The sequence below is a fragment of the Perissodus microlepis genome, chromosome 20, assembly GCF_051167445.1.
Source record: "Perissodus microlepis isolate ML-2025 ecotype Zambia chromosome 20, ASM5116744v1, whole genome shotgun sequence".
In the NCBI taxonomy this organism is placed as follows: domain Eukaryota; kingdom Metazoa; phylum Chordata; class Actinopteri; order Cichliformes; family Cichlidae; genus Perissodus; species Perissodus microlepis.
In genome coordinates this window covers 33,898,775-33,914,717 of record NC_140480.1, presented here as the reverse complement: position 1 = coordinate 33,914,717, position 15,943 = coordinate 33,898,775, and the positions used below count along the sequence as shown (strand labels likewise).

Sequence of the window (15,943 nt, the reverse complement as noted above, 5' to 3'; positions counted from 1 at the left end):
AGCTAGTCCAACTTCAGTAACCCTACAAACGTCACTGCTGTTTAGTTTTCTGTCTTCATTTATGCTGGAAGTGACAGCAGAGCTGTTTTCATTTTTTCAGAAATCTCTCAGTCAGAACATGCTATATTATATTAGCAAGCTAACTTCTTGCTAACTTCTAATGCTGTTAAATTTAATAAATCCTGTTTTCATGGATGCCTGGATGTTAAACTTCATTGTTGCACCTGGTAAAGCAGCAACACTGATCATTTTATTAAAGATGAAAGAATTTAGACAGTTTTTAACTCTCAGTGATGCCGCAGTGTTCGTTTGACCATGGGACCTGAAGCGGACACAGCTAATGACGTCAGACTTAAAGACCGGATTAGTTTTTTATTAAATGCAAAGAGAGTGAAAAAATGCAACCGTGCATTTCGCCTGTGAAAACACAACATGGCTGACAGAAATGGCCCAGCTGGTTCAACTGTATCACTTGTGACACAAAGAGCTGGTTCTGAGATAAATATTAATCATTGTGATGATCTGGAGTTATTGTTTGACACGTGCAAAACCACATTTAGAGCAAAACAGTCAGATTTGCAATTTATCCAATAATTGTAACTTTTGACTGCTGGTAGGAAGGTTCTTGAAAACAGCCGAGGTGCTGATATATATATTCAGTGCAAGCAGAGCTCATACAAATTGTTTTACGAGTCATTTATTTTTGACTATTTTCTTTTTCATGCTCATGTTAAAGGATTTTCCCTCGGGCAGCAGTTATTCTGGGCGAGAAGTGTGACGTTTAGCCGTCAGATGTATGCGAGCCGTTGCATTAGCATTTCATTTCATCACCCGGACGGGAGCTGCTGTGAGAGGAGCTCCTCACCCGGGGACAAAAGGCCGTCTTTCAATCCGTCACTCCCTCCGTCCGCGACGCTGCTCGTCATTCAGGAGTGCTGCGAGATAAGAAGAGTTCATTATTCTGATAACTCATCTCGCGCTCGTCTCTTTGGCTTTTCCACTCTCTTCATTCCTGCCTCGCGACCGCTCCGTCCACTCTGGCCTCGGCGCTCCATTTCAACTCCTTGCGTGTTTATGTATCCCTGCCTCAGGGTGCAGACAGAACAAAATGTTAGTTTCACTTACAATTTGGATTTCCTACAAATATGAAAACAAGATTATTCAGATAAAATGATTCTTTTCACTTCCTGACATAACAAAGTCTAAAGTTCTGTTGCCTAGCAATGATATACAAATATCACATACATTTCATTTGCAGCTGAAAATATGTTTTACAGGAAACTCAGTGAAGATGAAGCATTGCCTTCAGACAGCAGTACCGGCAAACTGAGACCGAACGTCAGCTGTTTCCTTAATGCACATCCTAATAGCAAATCTCAAATCCAAGCTGCTTCAGCCTGCATTAACCTGCAGTCCACTTTGCAACCCACCTATGTCCTGTCCTTTGCTACTGATGCCTGATTGCTGCTATGGGAGGTCTCACTGCTGCTTTGTCTGCCTTTAGACTTTCCACGTACACTGAGAGGAAGAGCAGGATGCTCCCAGAACAACACCATCCATCCATAATAAAAGTTAATTATTGAGTATATATAAATATAAACTACTGCAGATTAAATACTGGGTTTGATTTAAGTGGTCCTGATGTTGATTGGAAATGAGTTGATTTAATCAAAAAGAAATAATGGTAATTTGTGTATTTAGTAAAAAAACAACAACATTTCAGTGATGCAACAGTCACTGCAGGGAAAACTGTGGATGGATTATTGCAGCTGTGTGAAATAAACCTTTGAAATGGTTCCTTCAGTCGGGGACGTCTGTGACCGTTTACAGTCAGTTGTTGTCTTCAAAGTGACTCTTCGAATAATCAACTTCCTCTAGATAAAATCAGCCGTTTACAGGTGATTTCATTTTTTTCACATTCAAGAGTTGAGGTGAGAACTGCCAACTGATTCCAAGCAGATTACCTGTTTGGAGGCAACCTGTCACATCCAGCTCAGACTGACCTCGGTCCTTCTCCGACTCGTTGACCACGGTTTGTAAAAACCAGAAATAGATCAGCACAGCCATGAATATCGCAAATGGGAACTTGATCCGGCTGATTACCAACTGATTGTATTCTTGTTGTATTCCAACATAAAACACGGTTGCCGAGCACCTACATGCATTCAGCTAAATTCTCCTCCTGTAAATCCTTCACTATCTGTAGACTTTCTGTATTTCTGTGCAGCATCGATGAATTTCTGTCTGGACTCAAAATGTAGTCGATGTGAATTTAGAGAGAAACAAAATTGATGAGCATTTGCTTCCTCCTGTTTCTTTTTCATATTCATTTGTTTTTATGTGTATTAACACTTGTTACTTGTATATTGATTGACTGATTTCTACTATATTGATGTACCGTCCCAAACAGATTGCATGTAAAGGCAGCTTCACCCCATTCAATCAAACTGCCAGCAGGCTTGTTGTCTTATTGCTGTTTTATCACTTTGAAGTCGGCAGCTGACTGCGACTGGTTGCAGACCTGCTGCCAGTCTTCAACCATTTCAACAAGATTGCAGGTTCATTGCATACTTCTGTCTTAATTTTGGTCATGCTGTTGAACGAATACCGCACACTAAATCATTCGACACGTGTAAATCCAGCAAATTCTCACTGTGGGCTGTCAAATGCAGTCAGGTCTCATCATTATGTGCATAGCGTGTTTTGGTGTTGATACCTTTATACAGAGAGAGAGAATCCCAACCAGTGTTGGGAGGATGAAGGGAAAGTGCTGCTGTGAGTTTCAGGTTCACCCACCAGCCCGGGGTTTGCATTAGCCTGCATACGTCTGTGTGGGACTTCAGTTTATTTCTTTTTATGCTGATACATTTTTTTAATGATAAAGATAAAAAGCATTTTTATTGTTAGTGTTCAAAAACACCAACAACACCGTTATTATATCGATGATCAATTTGTTATTTTTTCAGGTAATATTTCAGCTAAACGACCAACAGATAATAAACTTTCTTTCTTGGCTTTTATAAACCACATAAACCTGAAGGAGCTCTGAATGATATTAGTGCTGAAGGCTTTCTGTCGCTGACTGTTTTCTTTAGCGTAAACTTATATGAAAGGAAAATCCCAGGATTCTCTCTTAGAGGAGCTCGAGTGACCTCAGTGCATTTAAAGGACATTTGTATCTTTGTTTTTCATCTGTCGAGGGCGAGGTTTTTGCTCTGATGGTGGCAAATATTCAAAGCAAATGGAAATCAGCTGATCATCAGCATCGTCAGCATTTTTAAAATCGGCTGGTTGGCTGTGCTCCTTCAGAGAAATGCCTTTTCATTCGTTGTTTTCTCTTTTCATTCTTTTCTCTGACCTTATCGTCTTTGACTTTTCTGATGAGAAATCAGATTTTCATCCTATTCTCTTCATTATTATTACTGTGTTATAGTTAAAGGCTTTCAGCTTTCAGGAGGATGGTGCAGTCCTCCTTTTTCTCAAAGTTAATTTCATTAGTATGCCTTCACCCGTGATATGTAGTGCACTCTATGAAGTCTATAACTGTATGTATGACTGATGTGTGCAAATGAGATGGAGGATAAAGGCATAGAGAGCTGATGTACATGGGAGGTGTACAGATGGAAGGAGCATTAAAGAGATGAGTGGAGGTGTAAATGAGGCAGTGGGCGGAGTCTGTGGTGTGGAAGCTGGATGAGATGCGAGAGGACGTGTTGTGCAAATGTGTGTAAATGGCCGACTCCGTGTGTGTGTGTGTGTGTGGGGGGGGGGGCTGAAAGGAAGAGCAGTCTAAACTCTGAGGTCTCATTTAAAATGTTGTCCATGTTTAATATGAACAATGGACAAAATGCCACATTGGCTGAGAACAGTCGTTTGAGAGGTGTCTGTGGTTGAGAGTCATCTTTGAAGAATAAATGATTATTGAATATCTGATAGGACTGAGTGGGAAAAGTCCGTACCTGCTCTGCACCTCCCCACACTGGGAGCACAGCAGATGTGTTACCATAAGTGCAATAAAAGCTTCCCATCAAGTGCTAAACTGAACATCACAGGAGAGTGAGCTTCACTAAAGGCGTCGTTTTAATGCAGCACGCTTTTCGCTTAAATCACAAACTACAAAAAGGAAAAAGGAAAACATCCGTTTAGCCTTTGCTGTTGGATTGCTGTGTTAGCGCTTCTTCTGGGACCTGGTTCACTGCAGCTGACTCTTGGTAATGTAACAGTAACAATGTAAAGTGAATACACTGACCAGTTCACACTGATGCCTGATCTGGTTTTTTATTGTGGCTGGTAGCTGGTGCAACAACAGGCCCGGTGAATCTGTAAGGACAACCAAAGCGATAATAATAAATCCAGTGTTAGGTTTGGGGTTTGTTGGGCCATCCAGCTTTCTTGGATGTTAGCAGAAGTCATTTAGGGGCACTTGCTGTAAAATCTTCAGTCTTGTCTTCTCAGAGGTTTTTCCAAAGCTTATTGAAGTGGTTTTGTAAGTTCTGATGGTGGTAGAGACACTGAAGACATCAGGACAGTGACACGAAACATCAGCAGGCTGAGAGCTGAAGTCGATGCGCTTTTACATTTGACGGTCGTGTGGAGCTGCTGTCCTCATCAATAAAGCAGCCGAAGAGCGGTGAGGTGATGAGAGCGGTCACTCTGCTTCACAACCATGCTGCCTTTAAATCATTCAGACCTGGACGCCGTGTGAGCGCTTAAAGAAAACACACACAAAAACTGTTTAATCATCAAAGTCAATGAATTGATTTGAAACTGAAGAAAAGCTAAACTGTTATTTTTATTTCCTAATAAAAAGGTTTCTCTTAGTCTAATATTAGGGAACACTAATGATCTGTAGTGACTCCTTGAGGCTACAGGAGGTATTGCAGTCACATGTGAAGGTGAAGTAACGTAAAGGTCTATGAGTGGTGAGATAAAGATGTTTGTCCTGAGTGTGCATGACCAATTTAAAGATCATTACCGTCTAACCGTTCTCTGCAGAGCATGAATGTGTTCAGGACAATTCAAGACAAATCAGATTGTAGCGTTTATCCACATCATCGCTGCCTACATTTACTAGAATTTGTCTCTGCTAGTTATCGAATGTAATGCTCGGTGTTGAAAAGGCTTTTCTTCTCCAGCTGGTTATTAATAATGGAAGCACCTTAATCAGCTTTTGAACAAGAGGTAGGAGTGTCCAAAGGTCAGAAGCTGCAGTGTGTGGTTCCCAGGTGGCAATCTTCAGGGCTGAAAAATGAAGCCGCTGCACAGGCGACACAAACTGCCTCTTGATTGGCAGGTGCTGCTCTGCAGGGAGCTGCAGCCAATCAGTGTCTTCGAGGTCTCTGACCCGAACTGTCCTGTTTGTGTTTGTTTTACCTTTTGGAGCATTTCTGGTGGAACCTTTGATGAGTATTATGCTTCTCCTTGACCGTGCTCTTAGGATTTCAACAAGTTTAAAATTACTTCGATACACTGAAGACATACGTGACTATGTGTTGCACCAAGCTTGCTAACAAAGCTGGCTAGCGCTAGCTTATAATTTAGCACTCCACCCTCTCATCCAGATATGGTCACTCCTGGCTACAAAAAAACAACATGGCGGTGTCCAAAATGCTAACGTTGAGGCTTCAAATTGCAGCGTTCAAAACCAATGGGTGACATCACAGTACTTCCACCTTTCATATCCAGTCAACGGTGCTTCCACAGATTCATGGAGGTTGTGTAATAAGAGCTTTTGTTGTGCCGTTTGTGGATTTCTCCATCTTTGATGTTACCATTTATGGTTCTTTTGAATGGGACACTCCACCAGAATAATTTACTGTCAGCGCTGTCCTTAGTTAACCCCGTCTTTCATTCGTTTAGGGTGATTCATGAAACGTATTTGTACCAAAATGAAAAACGGGATTTGTTTTTCAGACACTAAACAGGTTCAACGTAAGAAGACGAATTCAGTATTTGACACTGAGCAAACTTTACACTGTATTAATAAACTAGGCAGTCATTTAACATCCTTATGAAACTAAAACTGTAAAATGTAGTCTGATGATTATTATTGCTGTAATTTTAGAGAGGTGTCAAGTGAGGACCACTTTATTCTTCTGTCAGGGGTATAGCGTGGGTGTTACACTCCACAAGACTGTGAGAGCCCAGTTGGAGTCCAGTTGGAGAGAGTAGCTCAAATTTACAGGGAGACGTTTGTACTGTTTTTCACATGAGAAAGTTCCATAAATAACAGTGTGATAAATGAGAAAAGACAAAGACTGGCTGGTTCCTTACTGGTGTACAGCTGCTCACAGCATGAAAGTTCCAAAAAGTGCAGATCTGCCCAAAGCACTGGCCCTTTAAGGCTGTGGAGGTCGGGGTGTTGGATGGGTGCGTACAACATCGTGCTATCCTGAAGAAAATGCAGATTTGCTTAGCTTGATATTGTAGTAAATGCTAGGTCACAAATTTCAGACAGTCACAGAAATGGTCGGTCCATCAAAAGTCAGAAATCTGTGGAGGAGCAAGCACTTTGAAAACATCCCATCAAAGGTTGTGGATTGGTGTGTGATTCTTTTTTGTGCTCAAACACACCAATACACTTTTTTTTTTCTAATGTGTTCAATTTTCATGTGATTCAGCAACGTGTTGTTTTTTTTTTGTTGTTGTTTTTTGTAATATATATATATATATATATATATATATATATATATATATATATATATATACAGAAAGTTTGTTGCTGCAAATTAATCTGAAGAACCAGAATCGCTCCTGACCCTGGTTTCTTCTTCTTCTTTGTTCAACAACTGCAATTCAAAATAATCCAGACAGCAAATTAACGAGCACCACAACTATTTCACATATTGGTGAAATGACTGTAAAACTGTAAATAGGAGGAGGACATCGGAGGAATGGGCAGAAAGATATGAGAAAGTGATGAAGCGATAGAGAGACAATAGAGAGCGAGAGCCAGAGAACGAGGAGGGGAGGGAGTGATGGAGAGAGAGCCAGAGGAGAGCAGGGAGATACAGAACAGGAGGTATAAAAAGATCAACACAGAGAGAGAGAAAGTGATAAAGAGGGAACGAGCTGGAGAGAGCGAGGGAGGAGGGGAAGAGGACGGAGGAGGTTGAGGAGCAGCAGCAGCTCAGCTGTTGTTACAACAGTGAGAGCGTGCGGTCGCCGAGGGGAGAGAGCTGTTGCCACGGGGATTATTGTCATGTCTGCCACCTCGACAACAGCCAACAGGACCTAGGCTGAGAGGAGGCTGGGGAGGTTGTTGGTTTGGCGCCGGAGCCTACGAGCAAGGCAGCGTGGCCCATGAGGACGAGGTAGGAACGTGAGCAGAAGTAAAGAGCGATGTGAAGGAAAAGACAAAGGAAAGCAGAGGGGGAAAGGAAAGGGGGAAAGAGAGAAGTGTAGTGAGAGATTTGAGAGTAAAACATCGTCTGAGAGGAAGTGAAAGAAGAAGTAAAAGCAAAAAGGAACAGAAAGCAGAAGTGGAGCTGTGCGTTCGGGTTATTCTGCAGACTTTCAGGAGAATTTCTGCCTTCTTCTCCTCCGACTTCCGTCTGTTCGCTCTCGTCGTGTTTCTCTCAGTTTGATCTCTTCACGTTAAGCTTCATGTTCTTCGCCTCGTTGCAGTAAGTGCTTCTGCTTGTAAATGGTTTCGTGCCTCTGTTTTGGAAAGCTTTATTGATAGAAAAGAGCAGAGAAAGAATGAATGTCAGCAAATCTGAGCAAATCAAAAATGTCAGTCTGTCGTTAAATACTTTGTTTCTTCTCCATTTCCTGTTCAGTCACTTACAGATATACATTGTTTAAATATATGACTAACACATCAAATATATTAGACACAAGGAAATCCAACATCCCCACAATAGAGAAGCTGGAAAGACCGTTTTTACATCAAAGCTGAGGATTATCAGTCAGCGAAAAATGTGAATTTTGTAGAAAGAAAAGTTTCTGACAGAGAAAAGACATCAGACGTACGTCTAGAAGTCTTACGTGTGTCTCTGGGTTGTGGTTGTTACAGAGATAAAGGTTTAAGGTTAAATCTGGTGATGCTCTGGATTTTTCTTTCTTGACCACCAAACACAAAATGTTTCTTGCAAACAAATAAAATTATTGAGATGTTTTGAATGAGTGAGTCTTAATTAGAGATGGACCGATCCGATATTACGTATTGGTATTGGTCCGACACTGACGTAAATTACTGGATCGGATATCGGAGAGAAATAAAAAATGTAATCTGATCCATTAAATATCAAAAAAGCACCTCACAAAACTTTCGACACGGCGTAACTCTCCTCATAACCGTAGCACGTCGGAGCAGTGTGCTCACGTGATTGAGCGGCTGTGTGTATTTGTAGCCTCGCTACCAATCCGCCATTTCATCTCAGATGAAGTGATCCCAGAGAGAAGTAAAGCAAGTGTGTAAGTTCATCTCTGAATGTTTGTACAGCATTCCCACGTTAAGCTTAACAACCGATATATGGAGCGACTGCCCTTCTCTCCCCCTCCCTCTCCTGTTGCTACTTCAATCATGAAACTGATCAGTGATCAGCTGATCGGCTTTTCTGTCGCGAGTCCGTCTCTCTTGTTTATCTCCCACTTTGCACCAGAAAGAGGAAACCAGCAGCAGCACTATTAAGCTTGATAAGTTGTTGTTAGAATTTATTTAATATTACTTTCTACACCAGGATCTTTTTCTACGCAGCTGACGGCTGGTAACTGTGCAGGGGCGGATCTAGCAAAGTTTAGCCAGGGGGGCCGATAGGGCATGAACAGGGAAAAGGGGGCACAAAGACATACTTTTCTTTCTTATTCTTATTTGAAATGTCTCGCTTTTATTAAATAATTATCTGAATCTTACACCCAAAGTTTTAATCTGATATATAATGAATAGAAGTCCATTACTGTATATAGTAACTATTAAGTCTAATATACCCTAGTAAGCTATAGTACTCTTTCCTTTGGGAAGGTACCATCTGTGCAGTCTGCAGTTCTGTTGAAGAAAGATGTTGAATCTATTTAATGATTCTTGAAAAATAATTTATTTCTGTGCATTTTTTTTTCCACACTGCATCAAATTAAAGTTGATTACGTCGATTAAGCATCATGAGGTGGAGGGTGGTTCCTTATTTTTTCTTTTTTTTTTTTTTTTTTTGCTGGGAGTTTTAGAGCCCTATTAGTTAGGTTGCTTACTCTTTAAAATACCAGAATAGGGAGGATGGAGCAGGTTTAAGTTTATTAGATTGATCAGTGTTGCTGAACTATGAAATATTTTGGGTGCAGTGCATTTTTTGCATACAGGTATAACAGAATAGCTTTAGTGGGTTTTTTTTGTTTTTTTTTAACTTGAGTATGAACTTATACAAAAAGCAGGAAGATATTAAAAAACAGTTTTATTGATTAAAAAACACACTATATCGGATTCATATCGGTATCGGACGATATCCAAATTTATGATATCGGTATCGGACATAAAAAAGTGGTATCGTGCCATCTCTAGTCTTAATATTTCTTAGATCAAATAGGGTGAAGTGAACAGAGTTGTCAGTGGATACTCTTATTGATACTTTTACTGATATTGCTTTCTGTGTTTTGGAGCAAAATAAAGGCATTATAGTGGTAATGGCTACTTTTGACGCTTCAGCTCAAGTTCACATGATGGTTAAATTTGGACGTACAGCTGAGAGGTCTCTTCCTGTTAAAAGGGAAGTCTTTCTTCCTGCTGTTACCAAGTGCTGCTCGTAGGGTATCGTCAAATTCTTGGGGTTTACTTTCTTTTCTTTTTTTCTTTACCTGCAATACAGAAGCAGTTATTGAGGCAACTATTATTGTGAATTGTCGCTGTGGAAATAAAACTGAATTGAATTCAGTGGAGCTGTTACCAACTGGCTCATTAGCATACAGCACCTGAGTAACTCTGCGGTACTTCACTGCTGTGATGGGCAGTAAACCTTTTACCATTACTGTGCCAGCAGGCCTGTTACACTCCTTATCTAGCAGCTGATGGTGGGTTTGACTTGGGTGCCTGCATGTGTTGGAGCATTGCTTGATTTATTTCATTTATCTGTGTCTTTATCTCAGAAATACTCCAAATGTCTGTTAATCCACGGCTGAAAATCGTCCCATCAAATGAACTACGTCCATCTGTCAGTTCGATAAATGATTTCCATGTTTAGTAACACGTCGCTGGTCAGTGATATAAATGAAACATTATGTTTGTTGCTCTAAAGAGTTGCCTTTTTGGCAGGAACCAGCGGATTTGGAGTTGAGGGCCATCAATACGAGGTCAGAAGGTTTGGGGGACACACAAACTTTGGTGTGTTCATAGGATTTATTGACAGTAAGAAAAATATACAGTTAAACTCCAGAGGACTGAACATCCTGTTTGTCCCCAATCAAAGTTTGGCTTCAGTGCTGGACAGAGAACAAACAGAAGATGGTGTACAGTTTCCTATTTCTACTTCTCCAAAACATTTGGTAATATGATATCACTGTGAACCCTGCACTCGAGGTTTATTGTACAGAAAACAGAACAGAGCCGCATTTTTTTGGGTGTCCTCGGCCATCTGATGCGTATTAGTTTCATCCGTGTGCGTCCAGTGCAGAGACTGGAAGCAGCCAAAACTGTCGTCTCATTTTATCAACAGAGAAGGAGGAAAAGAATCCAGTGCAAACAGAGCTGGACTTTTTCCATAGTTGCTGCTTATTGTAATTGTAGCTGTTACTTATTATAGCAGTCACACTGAATTTCCATTAGTTGGCTTCTGTATTTCGCTTCAAAGCTGAGTGTGGCCATTTCACATTTAGCAACATTTAACTCTGAAGTGCAACTAAAAGACACACCTGCACCGTCTCAGTCCAGCCTGCAGCATCCAAAAATGTAAGGGTGGTGTTTGACGGGGTCAGTCAAAGGAACGGATTGGGCACGTTTTCCTGCTATTTACCTTAATGCCAACAGAGGGCGCTGTACATTAAAATAGCCCTCAACTTTACCTTGTTCACCTCAAGCGAGGGTTCAAGTGGCCCTAGCTGATGATACAATCGGAGGTGGTGGTGAAAAGTCATGTTTTTAACCAAGAAAGGACGTCTAAATGTTTTTGTCACACGCCTCCATTCAGTGCAGCATGTTTGATTTGCCTAAGCAGAACATTTTTCAGTCAAGAAAAGTGGTGAGATTGTACTTTAATAACAGAAAATGCTTTCCGTTTATTTACACAGCTTCAAGGCAAAACTTTAAGCAGAGAAATTTACCGCACGCTACCCTGTCCTGGAGATGAAAAGGCCACGGAGTCCGGGTTCATCCTCAGGGGGGCAGAAATAAGTTCAGGAATTTCATGACGTCTACAGATTTGTGTGAAATGAAACTTTTGTAGGCTTTTGTTATATCTTGTTATATTTCTCCTCTCTAACTGTACCTGGTGGATTATAAACAGACAGCTTCTCTAGTTATAAATCTGTTTGCAGAAATGAATGCAGAACTTGTTGGTTCATCCTCTGAAAAGAGGAAGTGTGTGCTTTTAAAGATTTCCGTCTCTCGTAGGAGGAATCCATTGACGTCAGCCTTCCCCTCTAGCTGACACCCTGAATGAAGGTTTCACCTAATTGTCCACTGTTTAGTTCAATATGCTGTTTGTCTAATCTGCTGCTGCTTGTTAGAACAAGCTCATTAGGTTGTGGAAGGAAAGAAAGGGCAGCTTTATTTATAGTGCACAGTTATTCCATGGAAACATGATGTGCTTTGCAGGTAAAAGGAGACGTAAAACCAACAAAATTAAAAAAGCTATACATAAACACACACATGAAGGTTTACTTCTGATGTAGCTCTCAGGTAAAAGACAGAAATGATGTTTTTTAGTCTAAATCTTCAGCGTGTCGTTGACTTGCTCCGCTCTATGCTAGGACCCACAATGAAGCAAAAACTGACTGTTATTTCTTTTTTGCCTATAAAAAGCATCAGCGTCTCCTGAATGTTTCTGTAACTCTGACCGGTTTATTTCCTTTTATACTTCTGCTTGTTCCTCATATGTTCAGTGAAAAGCTGGGAAATACAAGTTCAGCACTTAGAATCACCTTTTATCTGCTTAATTTCCCACAAAGTAATGAGGGAACAGGCCTCACCTGCTGCCTGTCAGTTGTCTAATTACTTTTAAAAGAACTTTTGGCTGCTCTCTTACTTCCCGAGGGGAAGTCACAGTGTTTGATTTGGCACAGATTTTACACCTTTCATTGCGTGCAGTACTTTTGTTACAAACCCATGAATTAAAGCTGTAGATTGTTTGATTTAAAGTCCACTGAGGTGGTGCACGGAGGCAATACTACACAAAATAAAATAAAATGTGCTGTTGTCCAAAAATGTAACACTGTAAGTGAATTAAACCTGCAGTGGCCAGAAAGGGGTCACATCCCTGCTCCTTTATCTGTGAGCCTGTGAACACTTTAATACTGAGCCTGTGGCTATTCCCAGTATAGTGAAAAGGGCAGAGGACATGTGATCCCCGTGTGTGCAGAGTCCTTCCTTTTCTCAGTCAGATCCATCCCTCGTTCATCGTGCCTGATGATGATGCCATGATGACGCTGGAAATGCTCGCCATTAGCTTCACAGTGGGACAAACGGGTGGCATCACTGTAGCTAGGACCGGCTTTGCTCAAGCATCCAAGCTTGTTGCACTGAGTGAAATAGTGAAATTGAAAGAATGGTGTATTTTTAAGTATTTTCTCAGGTTGTTGGTGTTTAGAGCACCTGAACTCTTGAAAGTTCAGGTTTGCGGCCACACAGCAGCATCAAACATAACTGGAACCTGTGCTGATTTGTTACCGGCCCTTAATAAAAATTCCTACTGCTATTTGACAAGAACTGTTGTGGTGCAGTGCGATACAGAGAGGTGGTGTTGTTGGATGGACTTTAAATAAAGCAGAAGGCTAAACGTGGTCTGAGAACCTCAGTGGCGATGCTGCCGGAGAGAATTTAAGGTTGTGTCCAGAAATAAATCCCTCACGCTAAATGCCTCCTGACATGTTTATTAGTAAAAGTCGAGAAATATTAGCCGACGCATCAATTACAGCCAAATGAAAATGGCAAATGCATTGATATTTCTGTCTCAGCTATACGTCATATAGTGTATGTCAATAACCGCAGCCGGCTCTGTAATAAAGGCTAAGAGGCTAACGTGTCACCACAGCAACCGCAGCACTTTTCATTTTCTCGTCTGATACTTTTTAGAGTTTTGTCGAGAAGCATTGAGCTGACCTTTCACCTGGAAAATGTGACCTTTCACCTCCGTGCAGGGAGATATTAAGTCTCCCCTGCTGGTCTCTCTGCATGTAGAGATGCTAATGAATATGAATGAGCAGTTGGAGCCATATTATGGCTGCAGTATCTCTTTATTGACATTCACCACATTTCATATTGAGTCACTTGGTGGCCAGCTGCTTTGGCTGCGAGGCCCACCCACGGCGCATGAATATTAATGAGCAGATAGATGTGATCGAGAAGCCACAGCCAGAGAGGGCACATCGGGATGACAGACGAGAGAATTTATGATCCGTGGGGCTTTGGAGCGCTTGTTCACAGTTCAGGAGAGCGTGACTGCACGTGTAGCGCATATTATAGCCTGATAATATAGTTTCATTCATTGCTCTGCCGAAAGCGTGCAGTCGCTCTGGTATTTCGGCGCTGTCTGAGAGCGGAGCGTGACTGTGACTCCACGTTCATTAATATGCAGCTCTAACAGCCTTCCTTGTCTGGATTCAGTCTCTCCAGCAGATGTTGAACCTGCTGCAGGGATTAGCTCCCATTCAGACACTAGAGCGTCATTGAGGTCCAGCACTGATGTTGGGTGATAAGATCTGGCTCACAGCCGGTGCTTGGGTTCATCCCAAAAGGGTTGGATGGGGGGATTTAGGGCTCCATGCGGACCAGTCAAGTTCATCCTCACAGCACTTGGAAAAGCATCTCTGTATGGTGCGGGCTTTGTGCATGGAAGCATCTTTATATAGAAAGATAAAGTCTGCCTCAGAGGTCTGAGGGAAAGCTTCTCAACCAGTCATTCATACACACTTTTAACCCTCGGGCGTCTTCGGTCTTCAGATGTCTGGATGTCTAAAGATGTCTCCCATGCAAAGCTGTCATGTTGGCTTTGGCTAGGCAGCATCTCTACAAGTTATTCCTGTGAGCCAACAGCTCCCAACACTTTAAACGCTACTCTTGGCTTTATGATGCCATATTCAGTTTTCAGTTTGATTTTATTTATATAGCACCCAGAAAGAAACCTCCGGCAGATCCAGGATCAGGTGGGGACCAGATACTGCCCTGATATATGGTTATTTTAGGCACACATATAGGCTGTATATAGACACCACGGCTTCAGTCACTGGTGTTCAGATCTGCATTTTGAAGCCTCAGTTAGTGAAGTTAGCATTTTGGCAACAGTCCAGACTGGTTTTGGAGGCAGAAGTGGGAAAATTTGGACAAGAGCTTAAAATGCTAAGTTATCAGCTAATGCTAGCTCCATTTATAAATTGCACAGGTGCAGTGCACAGACCAATACCTGCTATTTAGTGTCCAGATGAATAAATACTGGGTTTCACTCACCTACAAAAGGACAGACGTCTTGGGTGATCACCACCAAAAGCCACAAACGCAGCAGATTTGTCTTGTACAGTGAGCATATGTGTGGCCAAGCAGACAGTTAGCAGCTCACTGAAGCCCCTCCCACCTGCAGTTCAAATGCCATGTTTGTGAGGGGCAGCCAATCAGAAGAAAGCTGGCTTATTTTTTGCTGCGTGTAAATAAAGATTATTTACATCTGGAATAAACCAAAAAAAAAAAATCTACCAAAACTGAAAAGCCACAGTACGGCTCTCTCTGAGGATAAAACGTGGTTCCTCTCTTGTTAATTACTCAGGAAATGAAAATTTCTCTGTAAAGTCTAAAAACTTTACCGTCTGTTTTAAATAATGTAGTGACTCTGCTCTCTGCTGCTTCCGCCTGTGTGTTTACTGATGTTCCTCAGACTCCGAGGTGAGGATATAATATTTCAGCGGCTTCACGAAAAGGCTCTGAATATCAAATAAAACAAACTATCTGGAATCAAGAGCAGCAGCTTTATTTTCAGGCTCGACTCCATGAATATCAAATGAAAAGAAAGTATTGGGATTCAAAACAGCTGCTGTATTTTCAGCAGTTTGAAATTACAGCACTATAAAGGCTTTCGCTCCCGAGCAGTGAACCAAAGCATCTTCAGTGCAAAACTGAATCTTCAGACCGGCGAGTGCATGTACATGATCAGGACATGTGTAGTCCTGCAATCAACATCAGAAACAGACTATTAACTCTCCGATGGCCTTAAAACCCTCGTTTTAACAACGCTGGCTCGACTAAAGCTTTATTTACAAAGACGAGTTATGCTAATTTGTGTCGTTAATCAAAGTTATGGGGCTTTTAACTTGTTCACATGATATGCTGGCAGCTAAGATGAGCCTATTAGGGTGTAATTGTCTGGTCTGATGGGAGAAACAACCGGCTGTAACTAGAAAATTAAATATTCCTGCTCAAATTACCTATTATATTTCACCAAACACGGAGGGTATTTCATGATATTAGTCCTTGGTGGCTTGCCAAATGAGTTTTCTTTTTAATTAGCTGTTTCTTGACTGTTTCAGGTAGATAATTTTAGAAGCTACAGTAGAAATGATTGATGAGCAGGAGGGCTGGAGGAGCAGCAGGAGAAGCAGAATTAATTACCCATGGAGACAAACAGAAGCTCGGCACTAAAACGTTCTTTTTATCTTGACTACCAAATGTTTGAGCGCAGCTTCTTATTCAAAGGACTTGAATGTTCTACAAGGTAGAGCAAAACTGCAACACCTTTGGAGCTGTGAAGTAAACAGAATTCCACATCCTTCACATTATCCTCAGTTTGTTTTGGTAATAGTGTTGCACTCTTTT

General features: G+C 41.4%; 1 protein-coding gene across 7 annotated transcripts in view; it reads left to right on the top strand.

Moving 5' to 3' along the window:
- sulf2b (sulfatase 2b) overlaps positions 1–15,943 on the top strand; it is a 195,744-nt gene that overhangs the window by 128,624 nt on the left and 51,177 nt on the right. Inside the window, exon 1 of one of the 7 annotated variants that reach the window (XM_084916178.1) lies at positions 7,050–7,313. The exons of 5 other annotated variants lie outside the window; for them this stretch is intronic. The gene's annotated coding sequence lies outside the window, so the exon portion shown is untranslated. Of the gene's footprint in view, positions 1–7,049; positions 7,314–7,357; positions 7,626–15,943 lie in introns of those variants that run through there. One more of the 7 variants, XM_084916179.1, reaches the window with a different exon arrangement.